The sequence below is a fragment of the Labrus bergylta genome, chromosome 22 (genome assembly GCF_963930695.1).
Source record: "Labrus bergylta chromosome 22, fLabBer1.1, whole genome shotgun sequence".
Taxonomy (NCBI): Eukaryota; Metazoa; Chordata; class Actinopteri; order Labriformes; family Labridae; genus Labrus; species Labrus bergylta.
In genome coordinates, this window is record NC_089216.1 from 7,417,958 (window position 1) to 7,425,457 (window position 7,500).

The following is a 7,500-nucleotide window of genomic DNA, read 5'->3' on the forward strand; positions in this document are numbered from 1 at the left end:
ATGTCGATGGGGATAGAACCAAGAGCTTTTCCTGTATATGTGCTTGTAGGTCAACAGAAGAATGTTATAAAGACACTTGGAGATACTGGGGATTGAACCCAGGACCTCATACATGCAAAGCATGCGCTCTAACACTGACCTACATCCCCATATTTTCTAGATCTGGATCGGAATTTAAAACAGGCAATAATTTAGCCATGAAAGCGTACTAAGGTTGACTAATTGATGTCGATAGGGATAGAACCAAGAGCTTTTCCTGTATATGTGCTTGTAGGTCAACAGAAGAATGTTATAAAGACACTTGGAGATGCTGGGGATTGAACCCAGGACCTCATACATGCGAAGCATGCGCTCTACCACTGAGCTACATCCCCATATTTTCTAGATCTGGATCGGTATTTAAAACAGAGGCAATAGTTTAGCCATGCAAGTAGAAAGAGTACTAAGGTTGACGGGGATAGAACCAAGAGCTTTTCCTGTATATGTGCTTGTAGGTCAACAGAAGAATGTTATAAAGACACTTGGAGATACTGGGGATTGAACCCAGGCCCTCATACATGCAAAGCATGCGCTCTACCACTGAGCTACATCCCCATATTTTCTAGATCTGGATCGGTATTTAAAACAGAGGCAATAATTTAGCCATGAAAGCGTACTAAGGTTGACTAATTGATGTCGATGGGGATAGAACCAAGAGCTTTTCCTGTATATGTGCTTGTAGGTCAACAGAAGAATGTTATAAAGACACTTGGAGATACTGGGGATTGAACCCAGGACCTCATACATGCAAAGCATGCGCTCTAACACTGACCTACATCCCCATATTATCTAGGTCTGGATCGGTATTTAAAACAGAGGCAATAGTTTAGCCATGCAAGTAGAAAGAGTTGACTAATTGATGTCGATGGGGATAGAACCAAGAGCTTTTCCTGTATATGTGCTTGTAGGTCAACAGGTAAGCTTGTAGCTCAGTGGTAAAGCATGCGCTCTACCACGGAGCTACCTCCCCATATTTTCTAGATCTGGATCGGTATTTAAAACAGAGGCAATAGTTTAGCCATGCAAGTAGAAAGAGTTGACTAATTGATGTCGATGGGGATAGAACCAAGAGCTTTTCCTGTATATGTGCTTGTAGGTCAACAGGTAAGCTTGTAGCTCAGTGGTAAAGCATGCGCTCTACCACGGAGCTACCTCCCCATATTTTCTAGATCTGGATCGGTATTTAAAACAGAGGCAATAGTTTAGCCTCGTAGGTCAACAGAATAATGTTATAAAGACACTTGGAGATGCTGGGGATTGATCCCAGAATCTCAAACATGCAAAGCATGCACACTATCACTGAGCTACATCCTGATATTTTCTAGATCTGGATCGGTATTTAATACAGAGGCAATCATTTAGCCATGCAAGTAGAAAGAGTACTAAGGTTGACGGGGATAGAACCAAGAACTTTTCCTGTATATGTGCTTGTAGGTCAATAGAAGAATGTTATAAAGACACTTGGGATTGAACCCAGGACCTCATACATGCAAAGCATGCGCTCTACCACTGAGCTACATCCCCATATTTTCTAGATCTGGATCGGTATTTAAAACAGAGGCAATAATTTAGCCTCGTAGGTCAACAGAATAATGTTATAAAGACACTTGGAGATGCTGGGGATTGATCCCAGGATCTCAAACATGCAAAGCATGCACACTATCACTGAGCTACATCCTGATATTTTCTAGATCTGGATCGGTATTTAATACAGAGGCAATCATTTAGCCATGCAAGTAGAAAGAGTACTAAGGTTGACGGGGATAGAACCAAGAACTTTTCCTGTATATGTGCTTGTAGGTCAACAGAAGAATGTTATAAAGACACTTGGGATTGAACCCAGGACCTCATACATGCAAAGCATGCGCTCTACCACTGAGCTACATCCCCATATTTTCTAGATCTGGATCGGTATTTAAAACAGAGGCAATAATTTAGCCATGAAAGCGTACTAAGGTTGACTAATTGATGTCGATGGGGATAGAACCAAGAGCTTTTCCTGTATATGTGCTTGTAGGTCAACAGAAGAATGTTATAAAGACACTTGGAGATACTGGGGATTGAACCCAGGACCTCATACATGCAAAGCATGCGCTCTAACACTGACCTACATCCCCATATTTTCTAGGTCTGGATCGGAATTTAAAACAGAGGCAATAGTTTAGCCATGGAAGTAGAAAGAGTTGACTAATTGATGTCGATGGGGATAGAACCAAGAACTTTTCCTGTATATGTGCTTGTAGGTCAACAGAAGAATGTTATAAAGACACTTGGGATTGAACCCAGGACCTCATACATGCAAGGCATGCGCTCTACCACTGATCTACATCCCCATATTTTCTAGATCTGGATCGGTATTTAAAACAGAGGCAATAATTTAGCCATGAAAGCGTACTAAGGTTGACTAATTGATGTCGATGGGGATAGAACCAAGAGCTTTTCCTGTATATGTGCTTGTAGGTCAACAGAAGAATGTTATAAAGACACTTGGGATTGAACGCAGGACCTCATACATGCAAAGCATGCGCTCTACCACTGAGCTACATCCCCATATTTTCTAGATCTGGATCGGTATTTAAAACAGAGGCAATAATTTAGCCATGAAAGCGTACTAAGGTTGACTAATTGATGTCGATGGGGATAGAACCAAGAGCTTTTCCTGTATATGTGCTTGTAGGTCAACAGGTAAGCTTGTAGCTCAGTGGTAAAGCATGTGCTCTACCACTGAGCTACATCCCCATATTTTCTAGATCTGGATCGGTATTTAAAACAGAGGCAATAGTTTAGCCATGCAAGTAGAAAGAGTTGACTAATTGATGTCGATGGGGATAGAACCAAGAACTTTTCCTTTATATGTGCTTGTAGGTCAACAGAAGAATGTTATAAAGACACTTGGAGATGCTGGGGATTGATCCCAGGATCTCAAACATGCAAAGCATGCACACTATCACTGAGCTACATCCCGATATTTTCTAGATCTGGATCGGTATCTAATACAGAGGCAATCATTTAGCCATGCAAGTAGAAAGAGTACTAAGGTTGACAGGGATAGAACCAAGAGCTTTTCCTGTATATGTGCTTGGAGGTCAACAGAAGAATGTTATAAAGACACTTGGAGATGCTGGGGATTGAACCCAGGACCTCATACATGCGAAGCATGCGCTCTACCACTGAGCTACATCCCCATATTTTCTAGATCTGGATCGGTATTTAAAACAGAGGCAATAATTTAGCCATGAAAGCGTACTAAGGTTGACTAATTGATGTCGATGGGGATAGAACCAAGAGCTTTTCCTGTATATGTGCTTGTAGGTCAACAGAAGAATGTTATAAAGACACTTGGAGATACAACCCAGGACCTCATACATGCAAAGCATGCGCTCTACCACTGAGCTACATCCCCATATTTTCTAGATCTGGATCGGTATTTAAAACAGAGGCAATAATTTAGCCATGAAAGCGTACTAAGGTTGACTAATTGATGTCGATGGGGATAGAACCAAGAGCTTTTCCTGTATATGTGCTTGTAGGTCAACAGAAGAATGTTATAAAGACACTTGGAGATACAACCCAGGACCTCATACATGCAAAGCATGCGCTCTACCACTGAGCTACATCCCCATATTTTCTAGGTCTGGATCGGTATTTAAAACAGAGGCAATAATTTAGCCATGAAAGCGTACTAAGGTTGACTAATTGATGTCGATGGGGATAGAACCAAGAGCTTTTCCTGTATATGTGCTTGTAGGTCAACAGAAGAACGTTATAAAGACACTTGGAGATACTGGGGATTGAACCCAGGACCTCATACATGCAAAGCATGCGCTCTACCACTGAGCTACATCCCCATATTATCTAGGTCTGGATCGGTATTTAAAACAGAGGCAATAGTTTAGCCATGCAAGTAGAAAGAGTTGACTAATTGATGTCGATGGGGATAGAACCAAGAGCTTTTCCTGTATATGTGCTTGTAGGTCAACAGGTAAGCTTGTAGCTCAGTGGTAAAGCATGCGCTCTACCACGGAGCTACCTCCCCATATTTTCTAGATCTGGATCGGTATTTAAAACAGAGGCAATAGTTTAGCCATGCAAGTAGAAAGAGTTGACTAATTGATGTCGATGGGGATAGAACCAAGAGCTTTTCCTGTATATGTGCTTGTAGGTCAACAGGTAAGCTTGTAGCTCAGTGGTAAAGCATGCGCTCTACCACGGAGCTACCTCCCCATATTTTCTAGATCTGGATCGGTATTTAAAACAGAGGCAATAGTTTAGCCATGCAAGTAGAAAGAGTTGACTAATTGATGTCGATGGGGATAGAACCAAGAGCTTTTCCTGTATATGTGCTTGTAGGTCAACAGGTAAGCTTGTAGCTCAGTGGTAAAGCATGCGCTCTACCACGTTCAATACAGAGGCAATCATTTAGCCATGCAAGTAGAAAGAGTACTAAGGTTGACGGGGATAGAACCAAGAGCTTTTCCTGTATATGTGCTTATAGGTCAACAGAAGAATGTTATAAAGACACTTGGAGATACTGGGGATTGAACCCAGGACCTCATACATGCAAAGCATGCGCTCTACCACTGAGCTACATCCCCATATTTTTGAGATCTGGATCGGTATTTAAAACAGAGGCAATAATTTAGCCATGAAAGCGTACTGAGGTTGACTAATTGATGTCGATGGGGATAGAACCAAGAGCTTTTCCTGTATATGTGCTTGTAGGTCAACAGGTAAGCTTGTAGCTCAGTGGTAAAGCATGCGCTCTACCACTGAGCTACATCCCCATATTTTCTAGATCTGGATCGGTATTTAAAACAGAGGCAATAGTTTAGCCTCGTAGGTCAACAGAATAATGTTATAAAGACACTTGGAGATGCTGGGGATTGATCCCAGGACCTCATACATGCAAAGCATGCGCTCTACCACTGAGCTACATCCCCATATTTTTTAGATCTGGATCGGTATTTAAAACAGAGGCAATAGTTTAGCCATGCAAGTAGAAAGAGTTCTAAGGTTGACGGGGATAGAACCAAGAGCTTTTCCTGCATATGTGCTCGTAGGTCAACAGAAGAATGTTATAAAGACACATGGAGAAGCTGGGGATTGAACCCAGGACCTCATACATGCAAAGCATGCGCTCTACCACTGAGCTACATCCCCATATTTTTGAGATCTGGATCGGTATTTAAAACAGAGGCAATAATTTAGCCATGAAAGCGTACTGAGGTTGACTAATTGATGTCGATGGGGATAGAACCAAGAGCTTTTCCTGTATATGTGCTTGTAGGTCAACAGGTAAGCTTGTAGCTCAGTGGTAAAGCATGCGCTCTACCACGGAGCTACCTCCCCATATTTTCTAGATCTGGATCGGTATTTAAAACAGAGGCAATAGTTTAGCCTCGTAGGTCAACAGAATAATGTTATAAAGACACTTGGAGATGCTGGGGATTGATCCCAGGATCTCAAACATGCAAAGCATGCACACTATCACTGAGCTACATCCTGATATTTTCTAGATCTGGATCGGTATTTAATACAGAGGCAATCATTTAGCCATGCAAGTAGAAAGAGTACTAAGGTTGACGGGGATAGAACCAAGAACTTTTCCTGTATATGTGCTTGTAGGTCAACAGAAGAATGTTATAAAGACACTTGGGATTGAACCCAGGACCTCATACATGCAAAGCATGCGCTCTACCACTGAGCTACATCCCCATATTTTCTAGATCTGGATCGGTATTTAAAACAGAGGCAATAATTTAGCCTCGTAGGTCAACAGAATAATGTTATAAAGACACTTGGAGATGCTGGGGATTGATCCCAGGATCTCAAACATGCAAAGCATGCACACTATCACTGAGCTACATCCTGATATTTTCTAGATCTGGATCGGTATTTAATACAGAGGCAATCATTTAGCCATGCAAGTAGAAAGAGTACTAAGGTTGACGGGGATAGAACCAAGAACTTTTCCTGTATATGTGCTTGTAGGTCAACAGAAGAATGTTATAAAGACACTTGGGATTGAACCCAGGACCTCATACATGCAAAGCATGCGCTCTACCACTGAGCTACATCCCCATATTTTCTAGATCTGGATCGGTATTTAAAACAGAGGCAATAATTTAGCCATGAAAGCGTACTAAGGTTGACTAATTGATGTCGATGGGGATAGAACCAAGAGCTTTTCCTGTATATGTGCTTGTAGGTCAACAGAAGAATGTTATAAAGACACTTGGAGATACTGGGGATTGAACCCAGGACCTCATACATGCAAAGCATGCGCTCTAACACTGACCTACATCCCCATATTTTCTAGGTCTGGATCGGAATTTAAAACAGAGGCAATAGTTTAGCCATGGAAGTAGAAAGAGTTGACTAATTGATGTCGATGGGGATAGAACCAAGAACTTTTCCTGTATATGTGCTTGTAGGTCAACAGAAGAATGTTATAAAGACACTTGGGATTGAACCCAGGACCTCATACATGCAAGGCATGCGCTCTACCACTGATCTACATCCCCATATTTTCTAGATCTGGATCGGTATTTAAAACAGAGGCAATAATTTAGCCATGAAAGCGTACTAAGGTTGACTAATTGATGTCGATGGGGATAGAACCAAGAGCTTTTCCTGTATATGTGCTTGTAGGTCAACAGAAGAATGTTATAAAGACACTTGGGATTGAACGCAGGACCTCATACATGCAAAGCATGCGCTCTACCACTGAGCTACATCCCCATATTTTCTAGATCTGGATCGGTATTTAAAACAGAGGCAATAATTTAGCCATGAAAGCGTACTAAGGTTGACTAATTGATGTCGATGGGGATAGAACCAAGAGCTTTTCCTGTATATGTGCTTGTAGGTCAACAGAAGAATGTTATAAAGACACTTGGAGATACTGGGGATTGAACCCAGGACCTCATACATGCAAAGCATGCGCTCTACCACTGAGCTACATCCCCATATTTTCTAGATCTGGATCGGTATTTAAAACAGAGGCAATAGTTTAGCCTCGTAGGTCAACAGAATAATGTTGTAAAGACACTTGGAGATGCTGGGGATTGATCCCAGGATCTCAAACATGCAAAGCATGCACACTATCACTGAGCTACATCCTGATATTTTCTAGATCTGGATCGATATTTAATACAGAGGCAATCATTTAGCCATGCAAGTAGAAAGAGTACTAAGGTTGACGGGGATAGAACCAAGAACTTTTCCTGTATATGTGCTTGTAGGTCAACAGAAGAATGTTATAAAGACACTTGGGATTGAACCCAGGACCTCATACATGCAAAGCATGCGCTCTACCACTGAGCTACATCCCCATATTTTCTAGATCTGGATCGGTATTTAAAACAGAGGCAATAATTTAGCCATGAAAGCGTACTAAGGTTGACTAATTGATGTCGATGGGGATAGAACCAAGAGCTTTTCCTGTATATGTGCTTGTAG

General features: G+C 41.6%; 1 long non-coding RNA gene and 17 other non-coding genes across 19 annotated transcripts in view; all 18 read right to left on the minus strand.

Moving 5' to 3' along the window:
• The window catches only part of LOC136177330 (uncharacterized), a 54,127-nt gene that overhangs the window by 13,551 nt on the left and 33,076 nt on the right, over positions 1-7,500 (minus strand). The window lies entirely within an intron of this gene.
• On the minus strand, positions 78-149 carry trnaa-ugc (transfer RNA alanine (anticodon UGC)). Its single transcript has one exon. It is a non-coding gene; the product is annotated as a tRNA-Ala (tRNA).
• Positions 303-374, minus strand: trnaa-cgc (transfer RNA alanine (anticodon CGC)). Its single transcript has one exon. It is a non-coding gene; the product is annotated as a tRNA-Ala (tRNA).
• trnaa-ugc (transfer RNA alanine (anticodon UGC)) lies at positions 523-594 on the minus strand. Its single transcript has one exon. It is a non-coding gene; the product is annotated as a tRNA-Ala (tRNA).
• trnaa-ugc (transfer RNA alanine (anticodon UGC)) lies at positions 750-821 on the minus strand. Its single transcript has one exon. It is a non-coding gene; the product is annotated as a tRNA-Ala (tRNA).
• trnaa-ugc (transfer RNA alanine (anticodon UGC)) lies at positions 1,492-1,563 on the minus strand. The gene has a single exon. It is a non-coding gene; the product is annotated as a tRNA-Ala (tRNA).
• trnaa-ugc (transfer RNA alanine (anticodon UGC)) lies at positions 1,858-1,929 on the minus strand. The gene has a single exon. It is a non-coding gene; the product is annotated as a tRNA-Ala (tRNA).
• Positions 2,085-2,156, minus strand: trnaa-ugc (transfer RNA alanine (anticodon UGC)). Its single transcript has one exon. It is a non-coding gene; the product is annotated as a tRNA-Ala (tRNA).
• trnaa-cgc (transfer RNA alanine (anticodon CGC)) lies at positions 3,153-3,224 on the minus strand. Its single transcript has one exon. It is a non-coding gene; the product is annotated as a tRNA-Ala (tRNA).
• On the minus strand, positions 3,816-3,887 carry trnaa-ugc (transfer RNA alanine (anticodon UGC)). The gene has a single exon. It is a non-coding gene; the product is annotated as a tRNA-Ala (tRNA).
• Positions 4,563-4,634, minus strand: trnaa-ugc (transfer RNA alanine (anticodon UGC)). The gene has a single exon. It is a non-coding gene; the product is annotated as a tRNA-Ala (tRNA).
• Positions 4,908-4,979, minus strand: trnaa-ugc (transfer RNA alanine (anticodon UGC)). The gene has a single exon. It is a non-coding gene; the product is annotated as a tRNA-Ala (tRNA).
• On the minus strand, positions 5,128-5,199 carry trnaa-ugc (transfer RNA alanine (anticodon UGC)). Its single transcript has one exon. It is a non-coding gene; the product is annotated as a tRNA-Ala (tRNA).
• trnaa-ugc (transfer RNA alanine (anticodon UGC)) lies at positions 5,683-5,754 on the minus strand. Its single transcript has one exon. It is a non-coding gene; the product is annotated as a tRNA-Ala (tRNA).
• Positions 6,049-6,120, minus strand: trnaa-ugc (transfer RNA alanine (anticodon UGC)). Its single transcript has one exon. It is a non-coding gene; the product is annotated as a tRNA-Ala (tRNA).
• Positions 6,276-6,347, minus strand: trnaa-ugc (transfer RNA alanine (anticodon UGC)). The gene has a single exon. It is a non-coding gene; the product is annotated as a tRNA-Ala (tRNA).
• Positions 6,936-7,007, minus strand: trnaa-ugc (transfer RNA alanine (anticodon UGC)). The gene has a single exon. It is a non-coding gene; the product is annotated as a tRNA-Ala (tRNA).
• trnaa-ugc (transfer RNA alanine (anticodon UGC)) lies at positions 7,302-7,373 on the minus strand. Its single transcript has one exon. It is a non-coding gene; the product is annotated as a tRNA-Ala (tRNA).